The sequence below is a fragment of the Lichenostomus cassidix genome, chromosome 6, assembly GCF_008360975.1.
Source record: "Lichenostomus cassidix isolate B80296 chromosome 6, HeHo_3.0, whole genome shotgun sequence".
Taxonomy (NCBI): Eukaryota; Metazoa; Chordata; class Aves; order Passeriformes; family Meliphagidae; genus Lichenostomus; species Lichenostomus cassidix.
Window position 1 is genome coordinate 3,701,770 of NC_139487.1, and position 8,691 is coordinate 3,710,460.

At 41.1% G+C, this 8,691-nt stretch overlaps 1 long non-coding RNA gene across 1 annotated transcript; it reads right to left on the reverse strand.

Moving 5' to 3' along the window:
• Nucleotides 1-225: 225 nt before the first annotated feature.
• LOC146435062 (uncharacterized) lies at nt 226-8,275 on the reverse strand. Its single transcript, XR_014853059.1, has 4 exons — nt 6,349-8,275; nt 4,663-4,730; nt 1,878-1,967; nt 226-441 (listed from the first exon to the last, which is right to left on the reverse strand). It is a non-coding gene; the product is annotated as an uncharacterized LOC146435062 (long non-coding RNA).
• Between the last annotated feature and the right edge of the window lie 416 nt (nt 8,276-8,691).

Consider the following 8,691-nt stretch of genomic DNA (forward strand, 5'->3'; position numbering starts at 1 on the left):
GATGCAGTTTAAATATTTGCACCCAGGCATTTTGCTTTGTTAAATGGGAGGTTTAAGAGATGTAACAACCAAACACACACCTGAGAAACAAAATGCATCATAAAAGAACATTAAGTTGATATATAGAAACCTAACATCTAAAGGGCACATACCTCAACACAAAAGCACAAGAGAATTATATTTAACAGAGAAATAAATAAAATAACAGGGAAAATTTACCTCTGGATGATATGAAGAGAAATTCTCTGTGAAGGGAGGTAATTGGAAGAGGATTCAAATATTTCTAGAACACGTCAAAGAGCATCCCATGGAATGAGAGTACCTGGTGAAGTCTTAATGCAGACTACCAATAAATCATATTAAATACCAACAATTCCAGACATGGTAAATAATGATGCCAAGGATGATACAAACACCTCCACACAGGACAAGTAGGAATCCCTGCAGAAACATCACCAAGAGACAGTTTGGGATGATCCCAAAATGGCAAAAAAGGACAGAAAAGGATGGATTCAGGGGACTAAATAGTGTGTGCCAAGGTACCAGAGATTATGCGTTTTAGATTATTTTTATGTTCCTTTCCTCATATTTTCTAGCAACAAAGTTACTATTTGCTCACTAAATGTCCAAAGTAACACCTAAAATCCCTCTTGTAAATAAAAATGCTGATTCAGAGCCCTTTAGCTAATTCATGTCACTATTTTCTCAATATTGTTACTAAATTCTACATTTCTGCCATTTGTTCATAGTCCTGAAAAATAACTTTCCCCCCACACACAATTTAATTCCATACTCTGAGCCTGCTGAGCAGAGCAGAGAGTAAGAAACATTATTTTGCCTTCATGGCATCCCTGAAAAAAATACATTGGTGAGTTGAAGGGAAGAATCTACAGAAAAAATATTTTTTTTTTAACTACTGCAGAGCATTAAGAGCATTTTTAAGGGGAAATTTTTTCCAGAAGAAGAAATGTGCTGAAAACAAAGTTTTAAAATATTTTTTTTCATATTAGCCTTTTTTTTTTTTTCTTTTCAACAAGTTCTCCTTAAATCATGCTCAGAAATAAGACAACAGTGACTCCAAAGGAAAGTTGCAGCTGGATGACAGAAGCCACTAGTTAAAATTCAACTGAAATTCAAAATTCCACTGAATCTGGTTATAATCTTAGTGATCCAACCAGTGCAGCTCAAACAGTTAATAGATGGGTATTGCCCTGTGATTGCTGGTTTGGGATCAGGCTTTTTAAGGCACATCATTTTTCAGGCAGACCTTGAGGATCATTCTCTGGGGTCTGATGGTCCCTTCTCTCTTGACAAGATAAATGGTCCTTTATAACTCTTGTCATATCGTCGAGCTGGCATCAGGAAATGAAGATAAAACTTTTTTGCTGGCATTGCACTGTTATAGGGCTGCATGACTAAACTCCTCACTTCTGGGAAAATGAGGGAAAAAACTTTGCCAGGGATTTTGTGCTGAGAAAAGGACACAATTTCACCAAATGGGAGCTCGGAGGATTGATGTTGGTGTTTCTGTATCTTGGGGAAAGGCATTAAAAATGTACAGCTCATCTCTTACTGCTACCAAAAAAAAAAAATCAATCTCACTGGCATGTTGATTAAAAAAAAAATCTAAACATAAAGTCTTAATTCCAATTTACTCTCAAGAGTTTGAATAAAGTGAAGCAATCCCATGCTGGAATTTCTTAATAAAAAAAGTCTTAGAAAATAAATTGAGATTTCTCTTCTTTTGCTAGAGAAAAAACTTCTACTAACACATGGTTTTGGTTCACGGAATCATTGTAGGACCTCTAGAGGTCATCTAGTCCAACCCCAGTTATTATCAGGAAGCTTTCCTGACCAGTGATGCACAAAATACTTACACAGAGGGCATGGAAATAAGTTTTTCCCACTGAGCAGGTCTCTTCTCATCACCAGGTTGCAACAAACACTTCTTGAATATTGTTTTTCCACTGCAATGAGAGCTTTAGAGATTCTAGAAATACAATGGAGGGAAATAATTGAACATTCAGGAGGATGATAAGCAAAAAACCAAACACTGCAATGGTCTTAGCAGGGATCCATGCGATCCATGCCCTATTCCATGGCTCCAGCCCATCCTGCAGCTGTTTACAGCAAAGCTGCAAGGTGGACAGGAAGGAATAAACAAGCCCAGCCCAAACCCTTGTTTTTGTCAGAGGAGTTAAAGGCCATTAAGCTCAGTCTTTTAAGCTGGCTAAGAGAAAGCCACGGGAGATCCTGCAAGATATACTGTATATTAAAAGGTTCCTGATTTTTTCCAAATGATAACCTGCTGAAGGAAATGATGTCCTCTGCCACAGTACCTGCTTGTCTAATTGCAAACCATGCAACCTTATCCCCCCGGAGATTTGCAGATAAAAAACCCCACTGTCATCACCTCCACCCTCCCTGTCTCCGCTCTCCCTGTACAGCAGGTAAGACAAGAAACGGGGGCTGGAGGATTTAAATGGAGGGAGTACATTTGAGAAACAGGACAATTACGGACACCAGCACGGACACGTGTGCAGCAGGAATGGTACAAGTTAGTGACAGCAGCCTTTTCAACTGAATACCAGGAAAATAAATAACAAATGTGGCTTTGGAGGAACATGGTAGCCCTGAGCACTTCAATTAAAGCAATCGATGAAAGTGCCCATCTGGATAAAGTTTTGAAAGTTATTTGTTTGTTTAAAAAATAGTAGTCAGCAAGGTCCAAAACATAGTTTCCCTGGGAGTTTGGAGAACTGAGCAAGCAGTTTTGTGAGCAGGAGGAGCAGCATAACCATGAGCAAGGGCTCCCCTGTCTATCAATTTCTCCTGACACTGCAAGAGGTTATTTTGATCCCTAGGGAGGCTGAGGCCAACCCTGTCCTGGTGCTGATGCTTCTTTGCACAAAGCAGATGCAGGGAGTGAACCTGTCATGCTGTGCAGCTTTCCTGGAGGGAAGGCAAACTCAGAAATGGGTCTGAAAATGATGGTCACTAGAGGTGGAGCTGTGATCCTGTGGAAAACCTGCACTGGAGCAGCCTGGTCCTGAAGGACTGACCCCACAGAAGGGAGCTGTGATGAGGCAGTTCATTAGGAACTTCCCACAGAACCACTGACACTGGGAACTGCCCACAGCCCCCATTCCCTGCTCCCCTCAGCCACTCAGGGTGAGGAGGTGAAGAAATCAGATTGAAGTCCAACTCAGGGAGTAGGGAGAGGGTGGGAGAAGGTGTTTTTAAAAGTTGGTTTTATTTCTCATTACCCTACTCTGATCTTATTGGTAATAACTTGAATTAACTTCCCCAAGCAGAGCCTTGAGGAGCGTTTTGCCCACGACAGTAATCCGTGAATGACTCTTTTCCTGTCTTTATCTCAACCCATGAGCCTCTCATGATGTTTTCTCTCCCCTGTCCAGCTGTGGAGGGGAGTGATGGAGCAGTTTTGGTGGGATCCAGCCAGGGTCAGCCCATCTCATGAGCACGGATTGCTCTGCCTCCCATCCTTTTACATCCATCCCCTGCTACCAGAGGAAGGATGCAGAAGCTGTAATAGGAAGTGAAGATCTTGCAGTCTCAGGAAAGAGTGCATTAATTGAGCAAATTTTTATGGATGTGGAAGTCTAAATGACTTTTCTGCCTCTAGGCTCTCTGCACAGGATTGTATGTTCAGGTGAATGAAATATATGAGTTAGGCTGGGTGAACATTTAGCAAAACTAAAATCTTTAGCTAAATTTGCCACCCCTGACCTCTACACACATTTATTTGGTCCCATTTTAGAACACCATCACTTTGCCGGGCCTAGCATCAGGTTAGGTTGAGAGAGGGTGGAGAAAACTGGGCAAGGCAAAAAAGACAGAATTTTTTTCTGCTGCCTCTTGCTCTCCTCCTCCTGCCAATAAAACACTTTTTGATTGGTGCTGATCTTAGAGGGGTTTTCCAACCTTAATTATTCTAGGATATGGGATTTCACACAACTCACTTCATGCCTTTTTCCTATCTCTTCTCAGCTGTTTTAAATAAAATGTAAAATGTCTTCAGTTTGGGACTGAGGATTTCTGTGGCCCTGGCAGTGTACCAAGTGTGGTTCTGACCCCAGACATGCAAATACCAACACACAGCTTATGAGCATTTCTTCTTTAGATTTCCCTGGAGAATGAGCCCACCGAGTTCTTAAAGCTTTATCAGCTCATTTCAGCTTTCTCCATACCACAAAGAAATCAGTCTCAGCCCCCTGTAGGTGCTACCCTGACATGAAAAATAAAGAGACATCTGATCTGACCCATTTTCTGGAGAAAAAAGACTAAATACATGCAATTTCTCAGTGTGTTGCCCAAGAAGGCACAAATCCTGTCCAAGCCCTGACTTCCCAAGCAAAAGGCTTGGAAGGTGAGCTATTAACATTTGCAGATGTGCACCTCCCTCGTTTTCTTCCAGCCAGGCTCTCACAGTCTATTTAGTATCATTCCAGAGTTCACTGAGATGAAAATAATGACAAAAAATACTGTGACAAGATAAAGTACAGTGCTATAAAAATTCTCTACAGTGCTATAAAAATTAGATTCTTAGCAGGAAAGAGAATGAAGAGGTAATTTAGTAAAAGTGATGGATGAACCTCAGAAGGTTCAGAATTTTAGTTCAATGCAGTTGCTTATTCAAACCTGGGAAATTCAGGAGAATCATCATCCACCATGACAGCCAGTCCCCTCTGGTTCTCACCACCTTAAAGCTGGCAAAAAGAAAACAAGAAAAAATACATGATTACAGTGTTTAATCCAGCCAGATTCCTGGTTGTACTTAATCAACTCTTATTTGACCTAAGCTGGCTCTCACTTTTCCTGCAGTACATATATTTCCATCAGAACAAACAAAGCCAGGTGCTGTGATGTGTGGCAGGACTTGCACAGCTTCTAAGATGGTCAAACATCACTTTTTGTATGTGACTCATTTTACACAAAGCTATAATCATACCTTTTATATTATTAAAAAAAACCTCTTTGACTGGTTAGCAGGTTAGTAGTAAAAACAGAATACTTTGGTAGTGATATGATTGTCTGGCACTGGTAAATAAAATCAATTTCTTTTGATTCTCAAAGGGCTAAGAACTAAATGTCTTTATGGCCACTTTGTAACTGGGGAAAAACAAATTCCAGATAAATGAAATAATGAACCTTGTTCACCATGAGAATAGATCTTACAAACAGGAATAAAACTGGGATGTATCAAACCCAGGATTTCATTTCCATAAGGGTTGCTGTACCTATTTTATTGTATGATGGGCAATGTTTCCAACATGTGGCCATATTTTCCCCAGGCACTTTGGATCAGCAGAAGGGTTTGGAGTACAAACCTTGGAGCCACACAAGCACTCACATCAATTGGCTGAACTACTCATGCTGAAAGTTACACAAATGCTGTGAAATCAAACTACTCTAGTACTTCACTGAGCTTTTGCCTGACTGAAGATCTTTGCCTCTAAGCAGCTAAAACCAGACATTTATCTCCACAAAGCCAAATTTCCAGTGATAGTGTTGCTTGGAATTTCTTATTACCTTAAAAATTGAATCTGTACAAATATATATTTATATGTGTATGTATGTAACAGTCTGGTCATGTAGAAAGCTGTTGAATTCGGTATTTCTTGTACTCACCTGGCCACTGAGAGGCTTTACAGCTTCACAGTGAAGGTAAAAGGTGGGGTTTGTTTAGATATTGCATGCAACAAATGCAAATCTGCAGAGCTGAACCCAAAACCACACTTTTCACATAGGAATTTTGTGGTTTGCTGTGAACACCCAGCAGCACCCATGAAAAGCCTTTATTTCTTTAGGCAAACACTTGTTGCTCTACCCAGCTGGCTGAATATGCAAGATAATACCTTCCTGTTTCTCAGAGAATCAGTAAACCCTGACTGTAATGAGTTTTATTTGCTTGGTCTTTAAAACAAAACCCTTGACAGTTCTTGTCAACTATATTTCAGTTTACCATCATTGAAGCAACATTACCTACATTGCATTCTGTGGGATGTGCAGTGAGATTATCATTTTTTGAAGCAGATTAGGCAAAACCAGGGGTTGTCAGTGTCCTTCCCTCTCTCCATCCTGGGATTTGGCTGAGTAGAGTTATTCCAGCCAGCTCTCCTCACCCCACCTCCTCACTGCCCCTTTGGAGAATGTTCTCCCCTTTTGTCATTTTCCCCTCACACTTTTCTGATTGGACACGTTATTTGTGGGCTGTGATCTACTGTATTTTTGAATTGATTTTGTGTTCAGCTATTGTAAAGCATTTTTGTGGACCAGTACCTCAGGGTGATATATTTTCTTTTCTTTACAGATGTTCTGACTTACCTTTTCCTCCCTGAGCTTCCTATTCTTTGCCTTGTGTTTGCCTATTTGTTCCATAGCAGAGAAGAACATTCAGCCAATCTCCTCAGGAAATAAAACCTCATTAGAAAATGATAAGAACTAAAGTGCATTCATTTTAATGAGATAATTATATTAATTTGCTTATGGCCAGTAATAAAGTATGAGAAAACCTTTTCATTTTGTGCTTCGCTTCTCTTTTTTTTTTTGCCTTTGGTCCCACTGGAATGTAATTTCATTCCAAAAAACCCCTGCTAAGAGCTCCCAGGATTTCCGTGGACATGCTGGTGGCAACCACCAAGAAACTGGAGATGAATGGTTCTCCATCTGCACTTCCACTGTTCTCACCAGGAAAAAACACCCATGACAAAGAGGTGTGGCTGAGTTGGATGGTGGTATAATGTCCCAGAGATTACAAATAATGCAGAAGACAGCAATTTTGTACCTATAATATACAAATCAAATGGCATAACATGTTTGAGGGATTGTCTTGATCTATTTCTTGCAGTCAGAACTGCCACTGACCTGTTACTCACAAGATGGAAAGCATTAATTAAGGATTTTAGGCAAACAGATAGAGATTTCAGCTGTAGATGGAGTCAGAAAGCAGAATTATACTTCAAGAAACTCAGTCTGCTTTAAGAAACACGAGCACAGAAGCAACAGGAGGAGAGGCTGCTTCTGCAGTGCTGTTTTTCAACACCAGCATTAGTTCCTCCTCACACCTTGCCTGTCTCATTGAAAGCATCATTAAAGGCCATCAAACTGTACACTTTGCATTCAAACTGTACATTTTGCTCTAGCCAAGAGGCAAAATCTCGGAGATTTGCTGTTAATGCCTTTAATTAATAAGGAACGGCCATGGTAAGGGTCCATTCAGCAGGATGAAGGTGAGGAACTGCTGTCCCTGCCTCTTCACAAGGACTTCTGGAAGGCACTGGCAGCTCTGCTGCTGAACAAATGAGGATGTGCAAAATAAAAGGAAGAAAGGTGTAGACAGCCTTGGAGATGGATCAAATACTTGAGAAGCAGAATTTCCACACATCCTGATGCTCTCCAGTGAGGATCACTCACTAGCTTGTGTGTTATCCTCTCTGCATGGTTATTTTTCTCTGATATTTGTTATGCCTGGGGTGACTCTCCACAGCCCTGCTTGGGCCTACTCAGACAAACACAGAAACAGCAAATTTCTAGGTCACTTCTCTTTGGGTGCCTCAAGACTCTTTTGGATCCTAAATCACACCCACAGACAGAGCTGCCAGGCCTGTGTTTCATGTAGGAGCTGAGCTCAGGGGCTGCGTTGGCTGCTGGAATCCTTCCCTTCAGGGAAAAGGAAGCCCTGCACCCTCAGCCATCAGGATGACGGAGCTGATGCTGCAAAGCCTCTCTGTTCTTAGCCATCTGAAGATGAAGATCAGCAGTTAATCTGGACAGATAACATGAATTTTATTCCTCTTGTAGCTGCACATTGCTGTTACTGAGGGACAGCCCTGTGCAGCCCTTAACGTTGTGTATTTGCTGCAGGTTGGGCCTGGGTGCACAGCAGGCCCTGAGAACAGAGGCCGCGCTCTTTAGCCCAGGATTTTTATCATTTTACCAGCTCCTATTTATTTTCAAGCATCTGTTCAACCTTTCATGCAGGATGAAAACAATAGCTTCAGCTGCTTTCTACCTGAGCACTGGAGGAGCTCAAGCTGATACTCACATCAAAGCACTCGGCATATTTATCATTCCTGATTCCGTAATAAGCAGCGGCGTCTGACAGATGCACAAAAGCACCACAGTTTCCACTTGGACCTTACAATGGCAGCAATGACTTCAAACTCGGATTAAAGACTGGCTCAGGAAATGCTGAGCATTTTCCTTGCTGAATAATTACAATCTCCTCACCACTTGGGTTGCTGGCAGTGCCAGGCTGTGCTCAGTATTTTGGGAGAACAGAGATGCTTTGGGAGCTGCTGCTGCTGCAGAGCTCAGGTTGGCATTAGTGGGAACAGGAATACACCTATAATTCTTCTCCAGCACTTTATCAAGTGACACATAATCAGTTTGGTTTAGAATTTTTTCAGATGTGATAGATAAAGATGTATTTCCTTGCGGGCCTGCCCCAGACTTATTCGGAGGAATAAGTCACTTTTTCATTTACCAGAAAGCAAATCTTGCTCTGCAGTTAAAGCTTATGGTTAAGAGAACAAAACATACCATAAATAATGAAAAAAAAAAAAAATCTGGATTCAGCTATCGGAGTGCAATTAGTTTGTCTCAGGAATAACTTGTATACGTGACAGCCCCAAAAATAAGGAAGTGAGAATATGGAACAATTTGACA